The following is an 18,637-nucleotide window of genomic DNA, read 5'->3' as shown; positions in this document are numbered from 1 at the left end:
ATTTCCTCCACACGCTTTAATGCCTCCGTGTTTGTCAATATGCCATTTCGTTTAGAACAGGGGTGCCCAATACGTCGATCGCGATCGACCGGTCGATCGCCAAGCCACTATTGGTCGATCGCATGATATTAAAATGTTTTTATTTATTTTCGCACTTGATGAATATACTTGATATATATATACTATATACGTATATATATATATATATATATATATTGTCATATAAAGCAGTTAACCAAATGTCAGATTTTTATGTTTTGATTGGCGAATATAAATACAATGGTTAGGGTTAGTGAACGAATCACTTCCTAAGTGATTCGTTCTTTTTTCAGTTCATATGACTTCAACCAGCCGTAAATCAAAACAAAGAAGAAAACGACGTAACTTCCCGTTCACGAACGAGTCGTGAATTGCATTTCCCATTCACCAACTGAACGGATCTGTGAGTGAACGAGTCAGTGAGTGAGTGATTTGCATTTCCAGTTCATCGCGTGAACGGATCAGTGAGGGAACAAATCCTGACTTTCCTGTTCGCGAACAAGTTAATGGGTGAACTGCCTTCCCATGCATCAACGGATCAGTCAGTGAATGTGTTGCGTCTCCTGGCGTGAACTATGTAAGCCAGAATGTAGATTTACGATTTGCCAAGGAAAGAAAGAACCACTCACTAAAACACCACTTCTTTTATGCACGTTTTCTCCAAGCTAACGGCTAACTTTATTGCATGAAGGGATGCGCCGCTATGCAACAACGGGGAGATTATGCTTCTCTTTGGGTAATCTTGATTTTATAACACTTGTAGTAGTTTTTAAATAACGTGTATGCATATATACGCCTAAATATTGTTAGCCAATATATCTACTGCAAATTCACATTAGATTGCTGGTTTGAAATTAATTTTAGTATAATTATTATTTTCAAATAAACATTTATGTTAAAACTTGTCTGGTGTTTTATTCCTTGTTTTTTTTATTCGCCAATTAAAACATAAAAATTAGACATTTGGTTAACTGCTTTATATGACAATATGTGTTTTTTTTAGTTTTTGTTTTTTTTTATTAAATGTTTTAACAGGTAAGCCAATTGAGAACACTTCCTCGTTTACAATGGCGACCTGGAGGCAAGGTGTGTGAAGTGTCTTGCCCAAGGACACAACGACATGTGACAGAGCTGGAATCGCACCGCCAACCCTCCAGTTACTAAACGACCCACTCTACTGCCTGAGCCACAGCCGCCACACGTTGATTGGAAGAACCTGAGGAGAGTGGTGAGGACAGCAGAGAGGATCATCGGGGCTCCTCCTCTTCCCTCCATTCGGGACTTGTCATCCCAGCGCTGCGTGTCCCGAGCCCGTAATATTATCAGTGACCCATCACACCCCCACCATGGACTGTTCTCCCTGCTGCCCTCTGGGAAGAGGTTTCGCAGCATCCGCTGCAGGTCCACCAGGTTCTGCAATAGTTTTTTCCCTGCTGTCGTCAGACTGTTGAACATTCAAACGTAGCATTCCTCTGCACACTTGTAAATACTGCTTTTGTCTCCTGCACTGTTTACATACTTTATCACAGCTGCACTTTGTACTTTATAATTATCTTATTTCATATTTTTATATAGAATGTCACTTTTTTTAACCAGCCGAAATACCACTACATTGTTGAAAGCCGTATGCAACGAAATTTCGTTTTGTACACACCTAGTGTTGACAAAATGACAATAAAGTTCTGTCTAAGTCTAAGTCTAAGTCTGTTATATGAGTTGGTGTCCCCCAAAATAACATGTCGGCATAACGGATTTTTTATTCAACCTTTTATTCAAACACATTCGGTATAATAACACCATCAACTATCCAGCCATCCATCCATCCATCTTCTTCCGCTTATCCGGGGTCGGGTCGCGGGGGCAGCAGCTTCAGGAGGGACTCCCAGACTTCCCTCTCCCCATCCACTTCATCCAGCTCCTCCCGGGGGATCCCAAGGCGTTCCCAGGCCAGCCGAGAGACATAGTCTCTCCAGCGCGTCCTGGGTCGTCCCCGGGGTCTCCTACCGGTGGGACATGCCCAGGGAGGCGTCCAGGAGGCATCCTGATGAGATGCCCGAGCCACCTCATCTGGCTCCTCTCAACGTGGAGGAGTAGCGACTCTACTCCGAGTCTCTCCCGGATGACCGAACTTCTCACCCTATCTCTCAGGGAGAGCCCGGACATCCTGCGGAGAAAACTCATTTCGGCCGCTTGTATCCGGGATCTCGTTCTTTCGGTCACGACCCATAGCTCGTGACCATAGGTGAGGGTAGGAGCGTAAATCGACCGGTAAATTGAGAGCTTTGCCTTTTGGCTCAGCTCTCTCTTTACCACAACGGACCGGTACAGAGTCCGCATTACTGCCGACGCTGCACCGATCCACCTGTCGATCTCGCGCTCCATCCTCCCCTCCCTCGTGAACAAGACCCCGAGATACTTAAACTCCTCCACTTGGGGCAGGATCTCATCCCCGATCCGGAGAGAGCATTCCACCCTTTTCCGATCGAGGACCATGGACTCGGATTTGGAGGTGCTGACCCTCATCCCGACCGCTTCACACTCGGCTGCGAGCCGCTCCAGTGAGAGCTGGAGATCACGGCCTGAAGAAGCCAACAGCACCACGTCGTCTGCAAAAAGCAGAGACGCGATGCTGAGGTCCCCAAACCGGACCCCCTCAACGCCTCGGCTGCGCCTAGAAATTCTGTCCATAAAAATTATGAACAGAATCGGTGACAAAGGGCAGCCTTGGCGGAGTCCAACCCTCACTGGGAACGAATCCGACTTACTGCCGGAAATGCGGACCAAACTCTGGCATCGGTGATACAGGGACCGAACCGCCCTTATCAGTTGGCTCGGTACCCCGTACTCCCAAAGCACCCCCCACAGAACCTCCCGAGGGACACGGTCGAACGCCTTCTCCAAGTCCACAAAACACATGTGGACTGGTTGGGCGAACTCCCATGCACCCTCGAGGATCCTGCTGAGGGTGAAGAGCTGGTCCACTGTTCCACGGCCAGGACGAAAGCCACACTGTTCCTCCTGAATCCGAGGTTCGACCTCCCGACGGACCCTCCTCTCCAGCACCCCTGAATAGACCTTACCAGGGAGGCTGAGGAGTGTAATTCCCCTGTAATTGGAACACACCCTCCGGTCCCCCTTCTTAAAGAGGGGAACCACCACCCCAGTCTGCCAATCCAGAGGCACTGTCCCCGATGTCCACGCGGTGCTGTAGAGACGTGTCAGCCATGACAGCCCCACAACATCCAGAGCCCTTAAGAAATCCGGGCGGATCTCATCCACCCCCGGGGCCCTGCCACCGAGGAGTTTTTTAACTACCTCAGTGACTTCGACCCCAGAGATTGGAGAGTCCGCCTCAGAGTCCCCAGGCCCTGCTTCCACAATGGAAGGCGTGTCGGTGGAATTGAGGAGGTCTTCGAAGTATTCTCCCCACCGACACACGACGTCCCGAGTCGAGGTCAGCAGCACGCCATCTCCACTGTAAACAGTGTTGACGTTGCACTGCTTCCCCCTCCTGAAACGCCGGATGGTGGACCAGAATTTCCTCGAAGCCGTCCGGAAGTCATTCTCCATGGCCTCGCCAAACTCCTCCCACGTCCGGGTTTTTGCCTCAGCAACCGCCGAAGCCGCGTTCCGCTTGGCCATCCGGTACCTGTCAGCTGCCTCCGGAGTCCCGCAGGCCAAAATGGCCCGATAGGACTCCTTCTTCAGCTTGACGGCATCCCTTACCGCCGGTGTCCACCAGCGGGTTCGGGGATTGCCGCCACGACAGGCACCAATGACCTTACGGCCACAGCTCCGGTCGGCCGCCTCAACAATGGAGGCGCGGAACAAAGTCCACTCGGACTCAATGTCCCCCGCCTCCCCCGGGACGTGGGAAAAGCTCTGCCGGAGGTGGGAGTTGAAGCTCTTCCTGACAGGGGATTCCGCCAGACGTTCCCAGCAGACCCTCACAGAGCGTTTGGGTCTGCCAGGTCGGACCGGCATCTTCCCCCACCATCGGAGCCAACCCACCACCAGGTGGTGATCAGTTGACAGCTCCGCCCCTCTCTTCGCCCGAGTGTCCAAAACATGCGGCCGCAAATCCGATGACACGACTACAAAGTCGATCATCGAACTGCGGCCTAGGGTGTCCTGGTGCCAAGTGCACACATGGACACCCTTATGTTTGAACATGGTTTTCATTATAGAAAATCCGTGTCGAGCACAGAAATCCAATAATAGAACACCGCTCGGGTTCAGATCGGGGGGGCCGTTCCTCCCAATCACGCCCTTCCAGGTCTCACTGTCATTGCCCACGTGAGCATTGAAGTCACCCAGTAGAACGATGGAGTCCCCAGAAGGAGCGCTCTCCAGCACTTCCTCCAGGGACTCCAAGAAGGGTGGGTACTCTGAGCTGCCGTTTGGTGCATAGACACAAACAACAGTCAGGACCCGTCCCCCCACCCGAAGGCGGAGGGAGGCTACCCTCTCGTTCACCGGGGTGAACCCCAATGTGCAGGCGCCCAGCCGGGGGGCAATAAATATATCCACACCTGCTCGACGCCTCTCACCGTGGGCAACTCCAGAGTGGAAGAGAGTCCAGCCCCTCTCGAGAGGGCTTGAACCGGAACCCAAACTGTGCGTGGAGGCAAGTCCGACTATATCTCGTCGGAACTTTTCTGCCTCGCACACCAGCTCGGGCTCCTTTCCAGCCAGAGAGGTGACATTCCATGTCCCAAGAGCCAGCTTCTGCAGCCGGGGATCAGACCGCCAAGGTCCCTGCCTTTGGCCGCCGCCCAGCTTGCACTGCACCCGACCCCTTTGGCCCCTCCCACAGGTGGTGAGCCCATGGGAAGGGGGACCCACATTTCCTTTTCGGGCTGTGCCCGGCCGGGCCCCATGGGCGAAGGCCCGGCCACCAGACGCTCGCCTTCGAGCCCCGCCTCCAGGCCTGGCTCCAGAGGGGGGCCCCGGTGACCCGCGTCCGGGCGAGGGAAATCTGTGTCCATATATCTTTTCCATCATAAGGGGCTTTTTGAGCCGTGCTTTGTCTGGTCCCTCACCTAGGACCCGTTTGCCATGGGTGACCCTACCAGGGGCATGAAGCCCCAGACAACATGGCTCCTAGGATCATAGGGGCACGAAAACCCCTCCACCACGATAAGGTGACAACCAACTCGATTGTTTAAAAGGAATAATATTTTTTCTTAATACGAATCAAATGTCATATGATGGCGCCGCGGATGGCAGCCACGGTGAGTCGCTCTCTGTTTCTTTGTCTTATTTTGTGTGTTTTCTGTGTCCTCTGCTGTCCATCCCGGATCACTTTTACCAGAGAAGCGCTGTTAAACATCGGACAGTCTTCTTCTGGTATTTTCTCTCCTGTTCTCTCTGATTCAGACTGTTTGTCGGAGATTCTAGCCGGAGCGGCGGTGCTATACAAGCTAGCGCGACGGCGGCACGGAAAATGAGCCGGAACAGTCGTAAAGCTGAGGCAGAGAGGGTTCCGTTCTGCCCTACCGTCAATTCATCTGGCGAATGTCCGCTCCCTGGCGAACAAGATGGACGAACTGCTGCTCCTCACTTCAAGGAACACGGACTTCAGCAGATCCGCCGCGCTGTGCTTTGTGGAAACGTGGCTCAGCGAACGAACCCCCCACCACGCCGTGGAGCTAGCGGGGTATAGGCTAACTCGTGCAGATCGCAGCTCTCCGGAAAATCGAAGGGAGGTGGTCTCTGTTTCTACATTAATGAACGTTGGTGTACTGATGTCACGGTGTTGAAAGAGTTTTGCAGCCCTCTCCTAGAAACACTTTTCATAAACTGCCGGCCGTTCTATTCACCACGGGAGTTCTCCTCAATCGTCATGGCGGCTATTTACATTCCACCACACGCACGTGCGAGTGAAGCCACGCAGATGCTGGCTGACCAGGTAACAGACATGGAGAAACTTCTACCAAATTCACTAATCATTGTTCTGGGTGATCTTAACAGGGCGAACCTCGCACACGAACTCCCCAGATACAGACAGCACGTAACGTGTCCCACCAGAGGGGCACAGACTCTGGACCACTGCTACACCGTGATCAAGGATGCATACCACTCTGCGGCTCGTGCAGCTTTAGGACTCTCGGACCACTGTCTAGTTCATCTGATCCCGGCCTACAGGCAGAAACTAAAAACCTCTAAGCCTGTGGTGAGGACTGTGAGGAAGTGGACAGTGGAGTCAAGGCAGGACCTCCAAGCCTGCTTTGACTGCACCGATTAGGGAGTTTTCGAGGCTGCAACTTCAGACTTGCATGAACTCACTGACACTGTCACATCATACATCAGTTTTTGTGAGGATCTGTGTGTGCAGACTAAGACCTTCTGCACGTACAACAACGACAAACCTTGGTTTACACCGAACCTCAGGAGGCTGCGCAAAGTCAAGGAGGAGGCCTACAGGAGCGGCGACCGCGACCTGTTCAAGCAGACCAGAAACACACTGAACCGAGAGGTCAGGAAAGCCAGGAGGTGTTACGCGGAGAACCTGAAGAGACACCTCTCTGCCAATCCTGATCCCTCAACAGTGTGGAAAGGTCTGCAGAGCATCACGGGGTACAAGAAACGAACCCCCCGTCCTGTGGAGAGCCCAAGGCTTGCTAAACAGGTTCTACTGCAGGTTTGATCGGTCCTCCCACACAACGGGACTTCCTGCAGCACAATCTACATACTCACCTCTCCCCACAACTACTCTGTCCACACCTCTATCATCGTTGTCACCCACTCTCTCTCTTGCAGAGGCCGCGCCCGCACTCCAGATCCGCGAGGAGGAAGTGCGCCAGATGTTCCGGAGACAAAAGACCAGGAAGGCACCGGGCCCAGACGGCGTGTCACCTTCCTGCTTGAAAGTCTGCGCTGAGCAGCTGGCGCCCACCTTTGCACGGATCTTCAACCGTTCTCTGGAGCTGTGTGAGGTGCCCTCGTGCTTCAAGAGCTCTACCATCGTTACAGTGGCCAAGAAGCCTTCCATCACAGGTTTGAATGACTACAGACCTGTCGCACTGACATCTGTGGTCATGAAATCTTTCGAGAGGTTAGTGCTGAACCACCTGAAGGATGTCACGGGCTTGACCCCCTCCAGTTTGCCTACCGGGCAAACAGGTCAGTGGATGATGCGGTCAACATGGGACTGCACTACATCCTGCACCACCTGGACACCCCAGGAACGTACGCCAGGATCCTGTTCGTGGACTTCAGCTCGGCGTTCAACACCATCGCTCCTGACATCCTCCAACAGAAGCTCATCCAGCTTGCGGTGCCTGCCTCCACCTGTCAGTGGATCACCAGCTTCCTGACCAACAGGAGACAGCGTGTGAGGCTGGGGGGCATCACATCTGACACCCGGACCACCAATACAACAGTATCTCGGACCTGCCTGGTGTGTTCCTTTGTCTTCATGGTTCTCTCTGCGCTTTAAACAGAACCCTGAGACTATCAAAGAGCAGGTGCATTTATACGGAGACTTGATTACACACAGGTGCATTCTATTTATCATCATCAGTCATTTAGGACAACATTGGATCATTCAAAGATCCTCACTGAACTTCTGGAGTGAATTTGCTGCACTGAAAGTAAAGGGGCCGAATAATATTGCACGCCCCACTTCTCAGTTTTTTATTTGTTAAAATTATCCAATAAATTTCGTTCCACTTCACGATTGTGTCCCACTTGATGTTGATTCTTGACAAAAAATTAAAATTTTATATCTTTATGTTTGAAGCCAGAAATGTGGCGAAATGTTGAAATGTTCAAGGGGGCCGAACCAGGGCTGTGGACTCGGTTGGATTTTTGCACCGAGTCCGAGTCCGGCCTCTTGACCACCGAGTCCGAGTCCGGCTGTCCATTTTTTCTGTTAATTCATGTGACTGCTTAATCTTTATTCAAGGCTAATTTAGATCAAAATCTAAATAATTACAACAGTTTTGTGATGGCTTTGTCTTTATTAAACATATAAACAAATACAATAAACAGATACTTTCAAGTTTCAATTCAACGACTTGAGTTTGTTCTCAACCAAGTCAGCCTTCATCGCGCCGCGCTGATCAGACATGATAAACTTGAGCCCGGAAAACGGGCGCTCTATGCTGACTTGGCTGATTGGCATTGCTGTTAGTGTCCCAGTCGCTGCCTTGAGGCCGGACGGATAACGATCAGCTGTAACAAATGGGCTCTCTTTCATTCGACCAAGTGCCAACATTGCCCCAATTTCTTCATCTATGTCGGTTGGCGAGGTGGCGGCCGACAAACGCCGGCGGCGCTCAATGCTGTCAAGTTCTTTTTCAAACTCATCCTCCTCCGTCGATGTGGAGCCATTAGCCTAAGTGCAACTCAACGTGGCCGCATTGATCGTAAGCAGGGTTGTGGACAGTATTCCTACGCGCATTCTCAGCAGCATGATGAAAGTAAAATTGAACGTATTTTTTTTATTGTCGGACTCGGTGGACTCGGTCAAAATCAGCACCGGGTCCGAGTCCGGCAAAAAATGACCGAGTCCGACCGAGTCCGAGTCCCCGAGTCCGAGTCCACAGCCCTGCGCGAATACTTTCGCAAGGCGCTGTACTTCGGCAAAACTAGTGCAAGGGTGCGCTAGAACAACGAATACCTGAGGCCTTAACAAAGGCATCTAAAAATATCCGTAACACAGTAACACAAGCATCAAACAACCGAAGGGAGCCATCAGTATGGCGCGGTCATTTCGACGACTCGCCTCGAATTGAGTTACTCGGCTCGTGCGTCGGATGACTTGAGAGGGATTGGCGACATAAAGAAATTAGATTAATTCTGGTAGAATTAATTCAACTCGGGTGGTTAGAAACGGACGAGTCCCTTCACCCCGGCTTATCGAACCCGTTACCGGGGAGCCGGTGCCACTTTGATAAAAAGTGCGCGTTTGACAGACGCGAGACACCCCCTGTTTGAGACTGGGTGGAAACAACATTTTCTAAATCTATTTGTCAGTGTTGTCTGCTTTGCAAAGTGTGCCAGGGACACCTCGGCAAACAGGAGCCAGAAGCTCTCAGAGTCAGCAACAGCCAGGTGTGCGACACTCCGCTACAATGCTCCCCTGACCACGTGTAGGGCGAAACCAGCCTCTAATCTGTGTTTCCATTATTTTTTTTTCCCTTCAACTGTCAAGCCAATTCTTTCCTTCTTGGCTTGGCCAGCTGACTGCAGACCCACTCCAGAACTGCCTCCAGTTCATCCATCCAAGAAGACATTCAGTGAATGCAATTTATCAGGGTACAAACTACTGGAGCCTAAACTGGTCACACCTTATGAACGTTAAAATCATATCGCTTATTTAAAATTGCTTTTATTGTTCATCTTGTCATTCGATGATATTCTCATTCTTTGCTATCCTTTCGCCATAGTTAGTTTATTTTTGATGTATTCATTGTAATTTCAATGCAGATTTTGCAAATAATGTCCACATTATACAGCTGCATTGGGTATTGTGTGTGTTTGTGTGTGTGTGTGCGTGTGTGCGTGCGTGCGTGTGTGTGTGTGTTCGTGCGTGTGTGTGCATGTGTGTGTGTGTCTATTCCATGGTGTAATGGTTAGCACTCTGGACTCTGAATCCAGTGATCCGAGTTTTAAGTTTCAGTGGGACCTCAAATATTTGGTCATATAGTATTTGGTAAAGTAATCACATGTTCTCCAAGTTACAATGTCAACTGGTGGAACTTACTTTAGATCTTGGATGGTTTTAAAGCTAATGCTCTTCTGGATTACCGAGTAATCAGTTGAGACCGGCGTAACTCTACGACGGCTTCCTGCTTATCCGGCCGGTGCTGACGGGTGTCATGCCTCGTCCCCAGTTTTGCTGTGATTAGGTTGTCATTGTGTCTGTGTGCTCGCCCCTCCCTTCCTGTGTGCCCTTGATTTGTGCGGTCACACGCACTTGCCTCTCATTACCTGTGTTGTATTTAAGTTCTGTTTGCGTGTCACTCTATGTCGGAGCATTGCACGAGATGTGTGGACAAGGCATGTCTCGCTGTCACTCGGTTTGTTTGGTTCCTGTCTTTTGTTTCACGTTTTGGTCGGTTAGACCTGTTAGTTTGTTGTTTAGCCACGTCAGCTTGCCGAGTCTGTCCTTTTGGTTTTGTTTAGTCACGTCAGTTTGCCGGGTTTGTATTTTGGTTTCCACAATAAACCCTGGTCCAAGCTGCACTTGGTCGCCTCGCTCCATTACTCCACCCCCTTCGTGACAGAATGCTCCGACCAACACAGCGACCAGCGCTTGGACCCTCCGCCATCAGCTCCCGTCCGAGAAGGTTCCGGGGCCATCGGACTTCGCTCCGCGACGCCCGATCGACCTCCATCGTCCGAGAAGGTTCCGGCGCCATCGGACTTCGCTCCAGCGACGCCCGATCCACGTCCATCGTCCGAGAAGGTTCCAGCGCCATCGGACTTCGCTCCAGCGATGCCCGATCCACGTCCATCGTCCGAGCAGGTTCCAGCGTGATCGGACTCCACTGCCGCGACGCCGGACCCGCGATCGTCCATGGCCCCACCCCCACTGCTGCAGCGCGTGGTGGCTCTTGCCGCTGCGCACAGCTCCCCCTTTCAATTGCCGCTGATCACGGTCCGGACTTCAAACTGCCGCTGATCGCGGTCCTGACTTTACAAGTTTCCGCCAAGCACGGTCCCGTTCCCCGAGTTTCCCCCGTGTCGCCGCCAGAGTGCGGTTCATGTCCCCCGTGTCGCCGCCAGAGTGCGGTTCATGTCCCCCGTGGCGCCGCTAGAGTGCGGTTCATGTCCCCCGTGGCGCCGCTAGAGTGCGGTTCATATCCCCCGTGGCGCCGCTAGAGTGCGGTTCATGTCCCCCGTGGCGCCGCTAGAGCGCGGTTCATGTCCCCCGTGGCGCCGCTAGAGTGCGGTTCATGTCCCCCAAAGTTGCTGCCGATTGCGCGTCAGGCCCCCAGTGTGTGCCGCGATTGTGGCCCTGGGTCCCTGACCGCCGCTGCGTGCAGTTCTGTCCCCCAAGTTGCCGCCGAGTGCGGTTGTTCCCCCGGTCGCCGCCGTGCGCCGTTCGGACCACTTCGAAAACCAGTGGGGCCATTTGGACTGGTGCGCTAAACACCCGCCCCCCCTCCGCGTACCGCCGTGGGGGGTTGGTTTTTTGGGACGTCGGGAGCCGTCCCTTGTGGGGGGGGGTTCTGTCATGCCTCGTCCCCAGTTTTGCTGTGTATAGGTTGTCATTGTGTCTGTGTGCTCGCCCCTCCCTTCCTGTGTGCCCTTGATTTGTGCGGTCACACGCACCTGCCTCTCATTACCTGTGTTGTATTTAAGTTCTGTTTGCGTGTCACTCTATGTCGGAGCATTGCACGAGATGTGTGGACAATGCATGTCTCGCTGTCACTCGGTTTGTTTGGTTCCTGTCTTTTGTTTCACGTTTTGGTCGGTTAGACCTGTTAGTTTGTTGTTTAGCCACGTCAGCTTGCCGAGTCTGTCCTTTTGGTTTTGTTTAGTCACGTCAGTTTGCCGGGTTTGTATTTTGGTTTCCACAATAAACCCTGGTCCAAGCTGCACTCGCTCCATTACTCCACCCCCGTCGTGACAACGGGTCCCTCGCCTTGGCCTCGCACCCTCCTGCTCGTTGGAACCAGCGACCTTTGCCGTGCTAGCCCCGTGGTGTCCATCTGCACGTGCCCCGACTGGGTGCCCAGGACGCTGCTCAAACGTTTGCCTGTTTTGTGATGTTTTCACCGATTCATGACCACGGTCCATTGGGCGCTGTTGAACTGGACTGTAGTTACACCTGTTTATAGACCCCGTGGAGGCTATTTTGTGTGTTTTGGGGGGTTCTCTGATATTGAGGGGTGCTGGTTGGCCGCTGTTACTTTTTTTCCTTTGTCTTTTTGCTTTGATTTGCTTTGATGGCTTTTATCTTTTGCACTTACTGGCTTTCTTTGAGGCGCTGTTGTGTGAGATGAGAGCCTATTGAGTTGCGCTCATGCATCTGTGTGTCTTTTGTATACCCGCTCTTGGGTATGGATTCTGATGGGGCCTGAATTTTCCCACCCCCGGGATCAATAAATGTTCAATCAATCAATCAATCAATCAATCAATCAATCAATCAATCAATCAATGTTGGCATGGTGTGATTGTGAATCTAGCAATCCAAGTTCAAGTCTTGGTGGAATTTACATGGAACAAAAATTTGGAAATTCCAATTCAGTACTTTGTGGACAGCCCTATGAGTGTGTAAGCCCTGCCCCCACTACTTTTGTCAATTTCGTAAAATGCCTTAGTTAGTGCATTGTGCTCAGAAAAATTATGCTCCTCCTTCTGTCACTGCCAGGGTTCTATGGTGTAATGGTGAGCACTCTGGACTCTGAATCCAGCGATCCGAGTTCAAGTCTCGGTGGGACCTCAAATAATTTGTCATTTAGCTGGGAAAAATTTGCGAAATGGCACCAGCTTGTGTGCTGCCCCATGAAATCGTATGCTTCCCTACACCTGCGGGTTCCATGAGCGCTCTAGACTATGAATCCAGTGATCTCAGTTTTAGTCTCGGTTGGACCTCAAATCTTTGGTCATATACAGTCATATGCAAAAGTTTGGGCAGCCCTAATATATTTCAAGATTTTCTTTATAAATCCTTGGCTGTTCGGATCAGCAATTTCAGTTAAATATATCATATAGCAGACAGACACAGTGATATTTGAGAAGTGAAATGAAGTTTATTGGAGTTAACAATTTGTCAAGAAGAATGGTCCAGTATTCCTTCAACCAGAATCCACACTCTCATTGGAAGCTATAGGAAGTGTTTAGAGCAGTGGTTCTTAACCTTGGAGGTACCGAATCCCACCAGTTTCATATGCGCAATCACCGAGGGGTTTAGTGAAAAAAATGTAGATATTTTTTTCAAATTCAAGACATAGATGTTTTTTACTAGCACACAAAATGAGCCGTGCACGAACATCACCTTGTTCAAAGAATAAAACCAACACAATGCATGAATTCACGTCAAATGACATACCAGCAAATCAGTGTGACTTCTGCTGTTGCCTTTGCGAGACCAGTTCAGATATGCGTTATCACGAATTTATAAATCAGGTGTGTTCGGACCTCCCCAGTAGAGGCTCTGCTGAACCCCTGAGACCGACTCACCGAACCCCTAGTTTGACCGATTCCAGGTTAAGAACCCCTGGTTTAGAGGCTGTTATTTCTGCAAAAGGAGGATCTACTAAATATTGATGTCATTTTTCTCTTGGGGTGCCCAAATGTACGCACCTGCCTACTTTTGTTGAAATAAGGATTCCACACTGTCTGCAAATCCTATAAACTTCATTTCACTTCTCAAATATCACTGTTTACCACCGCCGCCATCCACCATGCATGGATTCGGGCTATCTGATTGGTTCCTTTCGGTTCGTTTTTTGGTTCGATTCGAATCCGGGTTATGGCATAATCAAATTACCTTGTTGAATTTGTCTGCTGGTCACTGTTGCTAAACAGCCTTCCTTTGGACAATGACAGTTTTCCACACAAGTTTACAGTCAATACAGTGTTGTAGGGCGAGTGGCGCAATGGATAACACATGATGGCAGATTTAAGAGATGTTTTATATATGATGAGAATCAAAATAGCAGACGAAAGAGACTCAAGGTCAATTAACTCAAGCCGTTTCATTGCAATTGATATTGTAGCGTTAACAAAGTACAAGGAAAGACGTGGGTTTGGTAAACGGCTCTTTTTTTAACAAAACAAACTTCCAGGCGTGTGGCGGCGTGGACTTCCATCCCCGGAGGTGGCACTTCCAGCCACGGAGGTGGAAGAGAGCTCCATAGAATAGGACCGGGCGTACGTAAAAGCCATGTCCGAGCCCCATCCACCGTCCCCGGGCAGCCACCCGGCCAAGCGCTGGCCCCCGACTTCCATTCACGGAGGTGAAAGAGAGCTCCGTAGAGTAGGACCGGGCGTGCGTAAAAGCCATAATAGTTTTTCAAACCTTCTGTGTCACTCCAAATCCTTAAATCCTTCAAACTCTTCGTCCTCCGTGTCACTTACAAACAAAACCGCTAATGATGCCGGTAGTACGTGGGGCCCTTCGTCATCTTTGTCATCCCTTGTTCGAATCTTTGTCCTTTATGTAAACAACTGCCGCGCTGCGCCGCCCCGCGCCACCGACGTCACTTGAAATTCAAATTACAGTAATCCCTTGCTACATCGTGGTTTCACTTTTTTTATTTTTTTTTTATTTTTGAAAATTTGTGAAAAAATTTACATATAAGTCGCTCCTCTGTATAAGTCGCCCCCCCACCCAAACTATGAAAAAAACCACGACTTATAGTCCGAAAATTACGGTACATACCTTCTTAGGTCTACCTCGGCTGATGACTGAAGAGAAACTAACAGTGTGAAGCCGAAGCAGGCTTATGCAGTGAGTGACACGTACTAGACACGTTGTGATCAATGTTTTCTGAGTAACTGTGTTCTGAAGTGTACCTGTCAAAATCATGTTAGCTTCCCAAGTTTTTATTGTGTATTGTTATTCGTTTAACAGTACTTAACTTTATTACTTACAAAATAGATTAAAACTACATAAAATACAAATAATAAATAAATTAAAATTATTATATATATTAAATAATTATTATAATAATAATTGGTTTACTTTACAGCTATAAGGCTTAATTAGCATTATCCCGAATGCCAATTAACACAATGACTTCTTGATTTTCAGAATTTTTCACTTTTTTCGGTTACCCGACCAGTTGATTGCATTGATTTGACGGCTGCGTGTGGACCAAGGCGGAAGTAATCTGGGGAGAGGACGCTGGCGTTGATTGTTCGCCGCTTCTCCACCAGAATTAGTTTAGTTTTAGTGTTTTTATTTATTTATTTATTTTAGCCATTATTAAAGTTTAGTTTTTAGCTTCTAGTTTTAGTGTGCAGTGCGCCTGGACCGCGGCGAACCGCGGCGAACCTCCACAGAGCCGGCTGCCTACTACGGCGCGCCCACCCCACCACCCCCCGCCAAGGCATCCTGGCTAGCCTAGCCAATGGCTAACACTCAAGTTCAGTGTTCTCCAACCGGCACTATGTTAACTTACTCCATCCCCCGCTTGCTGGAGCTGAGTAATCACACCATTCCAGGGTGTGTCTCAGTCATCAAACAACTCGGACTTCTCCGCAGACCACGTTACATCCACAGAAGCACCCGTCGTAACTTTGTTTTCTCCCAACCCGTCCATAACACTGTACCATTCATCTGCTCCTCCTCCGCCCGACACCCCGTCGCATGTACAACACGTCATCAGATACCTGGCGCACTTGGATCTTATTGTAGCAACCATGCGGGGCTGCAGTACTCCAGGTGGCCTGGAGAACATGGTGCGGACTTCACTCCTACACGGAGCGGACTCCGACACAAGACGGACACCGGGTTGCCGGGAAAACACGGAGTGTTAATTTCTCCAGCACGGAACGGACACCAACACGGAGTGGATTTCACTCCAACACAGAGTGGACTGCACTGCATGTGGCACAGAAAACGTGGAGTGGATTTCTCTCTACTTCGCCCCCTACCTAAACACAGCCCCACACGTGTGTAAATGTCCCCACACATGACAAAGGGCATACACTTGACCTTGTCATCTCCTCATCGGCCATAAGCAACCTGCAAGTTCACGAGGTCGGTGTGTCTGACCACAAACTTATTCAAATGGAACTTCCTTTCCCACGCCCCCACTCCAAACCCAAGCGGCAAATCTCATTCAGAAATTTCAAAAACATCAACCAAGATACTATAGCACAGGACCTCCAGCTTCTCTCCTCCTCCTCTGCAACCTTTACATCAGTCAGCAAGGCAGTGGACCATTACAATAACTCTTTGGCCAAACTTCTAAGTATCCACGCCCCCCAAAAAACCAAAACAGTCACTTTTTCACGCTCAGCCCCCTGGTACACCAGTGAGCTGCGTCTGATGAAGTCAACTGGATGCATCCTGGAGCGTCGTCTTAAAGCCTCAGGACTGACCGTGCACAAACAGGCCTACAAAGAACATCAGAAGGCCTACTCAAAAGCCCTTGGGACTGCACGTGCCCAGTTCTATTCCAATATCATAAACAATACCCCTGGAAATTCAAAACAGCTCTTTTCAACCATCAACCACTTTCTCAAACCCCAACCCACCACTCCAACAGAATCCTCAGAGGTAGTGTCCAATAACTTTATGACCTTCTTTACCGCTAAGGTTGACAACATCCGCACCCAGCTCCTCTCCTCTTCTGGCCCCACCACTTCACCTCCTCCCCCCTTCCTTCCACCCGGGACAGTCCAGCCTCTCCGCTGCTTCTCCCCTATCTTGCAGTCGGAGGTAGAGGACATCATCAAAAAGATGAAACCCTCCACATGTGCCCTGGACCCTTTCCCCACAGCCCTCATTAAACAACAAACCTCAGCCATTAGTCCCCTAATAACCAATGTCATCAACCTCTCACTCCAGTCTGGCTCTGTACCCCCTGCATTGAAGACTGCCATTATTACCCCCCTGCTCAAAAAACCCTCAGTTGACCCGGACAACCTTGCCAACTACAGACCAATATCTAACCTCCCGTTCCTCTCCAAGGTTCTGGAAAAAGTGGTAGCTGCCCAATTTCACACTCATCTCACCCGCAATAACATCGCTGTGAAATTTCAATCCGGGTTTCGCTCTGGCCACAGCACTGAAACAGCACTTGTTAGGGTCAGCAACGACCTTCTCATGGCTGCCGATGCAGGCTCCCCGTCACTTCTCATCCTGTTGGATCTGTCCGCCGCATTTGACACTGTCCACCACAATATCCTCCTTAACCAACTTCACTCCACTGGATTCTCTGGCACTGCTCTAACCTGGCTTCAGTCCTACCTCTCGAACCGGACCGAGTACGTTTCCCTGGGGGGGAAAAAATCCGACACTCACACTGTCACCTCCGGTGTCCCCCAGGGATCTGTACTCGGTCCTACCCTCTTCACTCTCTACATACTACCCCTCGGCAATATAATCAGGAAGTTCGGCATCTCATATCATTGTTATGCGGACGACACCCAGCTATACCTCAAACTTGACCCCCCGCCCTCCATAACCCAGCCTTCTCCATCTCCCTCATCCATCCTCTCCCTGTGTCTGGAGGAGATAAAGGCGTGGATGAATCTCAGCTTCCTGCAAGTTAACAGTGACAAAACCCGAGCCATGTTAATTGGCACTTCCCATCAGATCCATACCTGCCCAATAACAAGCATCTTATTCGCCGGTCTCACTAGTCCCCTCTCAGCCACTGTCACCAACCTGGGTGTGAAACTGGACCCTCAACTCAACCTTGAGTCACACATAAAACATATCTGCAAAACCTCCTTCTTCCACCTCAGAAATATTTCCAGACTCCGCCCCACACTTACCCTGACGGATGCTGAAAAACTTGTCCACGCCTTTGTCTCCTCAAGGCTAGACTATTGTAACGCACTCCTCATCGGGATCCCTAGCAAGAGCCTCCAGTGGCTTCAGTACATTCAAAACAGCGCTGCTAGGATCCTGATGAGGGTGCGGAAAAGCAATCACATCACACCCATCCTCCGTTCTCTGCACTGGCTCCCCATCAAATTCCGAATTGATTATAAGATCGCCCTCCTCACTCACCATTGTATCCTCGGACATGCTCCCCCATACCTCAAAGAACTCCTTGCCCCAAAACCTGCCACCCGAAGCCTCCGCTCATCCAATTCACACCTTCTCCACGTTCCGAAAACCAAGCTGCGCACCATGGGCGACCGGGCCTTCTGCCATACAGCCCCTACACTGTGGAACTCCCTCCCCGACCACCTAAGAGCACCCCAATCCACTGACTCTTTCAAAACTGGACTTAAAACTCACCTCTTTACCTTAGCCTTTCCGTAATTTCTCTCATATCTTGGTTGTCGTCCAGTTGTTTTATACTTGTCCTTGTTTTGTTTTCTTGTTTTTTATCTGCCATGTAGCACTTTGAGATTCCCCCGAATATAAAGTGCGTTATAAATATAATTTATTATTATTATTATTATTATTATCCCCGAAAAATGGTAAATTTCCCCCTGGGTATCCTCGCACCCCCTAGGAAGCATTCTCGCACCCCTAGGGTGTGTGAGCACCCCTGGTTAAGAACCACTGTTATACAGGAACACTAGAGTTTAAATGTTCATGCATTTCCATTCCAATGGATATTTCCATAAAGGTTAATAAAATATAATGGAAATTAATTCAACTCTTTGTTTCTTACCATACCAGCAGACTGGAAAGATGGGCTTATTGCTGTCATCCCCAAAAAAGGAGATCTTAGAGACTGCAACAACTACAGAGGCATCATGATGCTATCAACACCGAGCAAAGTGCTAAGCCGCATCATCTTAGGAAGACTAAGGAAAGGGGTTGACGAGGAGCTCAGAGAAAATCAAGCTGGTTTCAGAAATGGAAGATCATGTATTGACCAAATTGCTACCCTTAGGATCATTGTCGAACAATCGAAAGAATGGAACAAAGTAAAAGTCAGCTTTATTGTCAATCCCTTCATATGTCAAGACACACAAAGAAACCGAAATTCCGTTTCCTCTA

At 49.8% G+C, this 18,637-nt stretch overlaps 1 non-coding gene across 1 annotated transcript; it reads left to right on the top strand.

Moving 5' to 3' along the window:
- The first annotated feature begins 12,367 nt into the window (after window positions 1-12,367).
- On the top strand, window positions 12,368-12,439 carry trnaq-cug. Its single transcript has one exon. It is a non-coding gene; the product is annotated as a tRNA-Gln (tRNA).
- Window positions 12,440-18,637: the final 6,198 nt, after the last annotated feature.

Source organism: Syngnathus acus, chromosome 19, assembly GCF_901709675.1.
Source record: "Syngnathus acus chromosome 19, fSynAcu1.2, whole genome shotgun sequence".
Lineage (NCBI taxonomy): Eukaryota > Metazoa > Chordata > Actinopteri > Syngnathiformes > Syngnathidae > Syngnathus > Syngnathus acus.
This window is presented reverse-complemented; position numbering and strand designations above follow the sequence as displayed.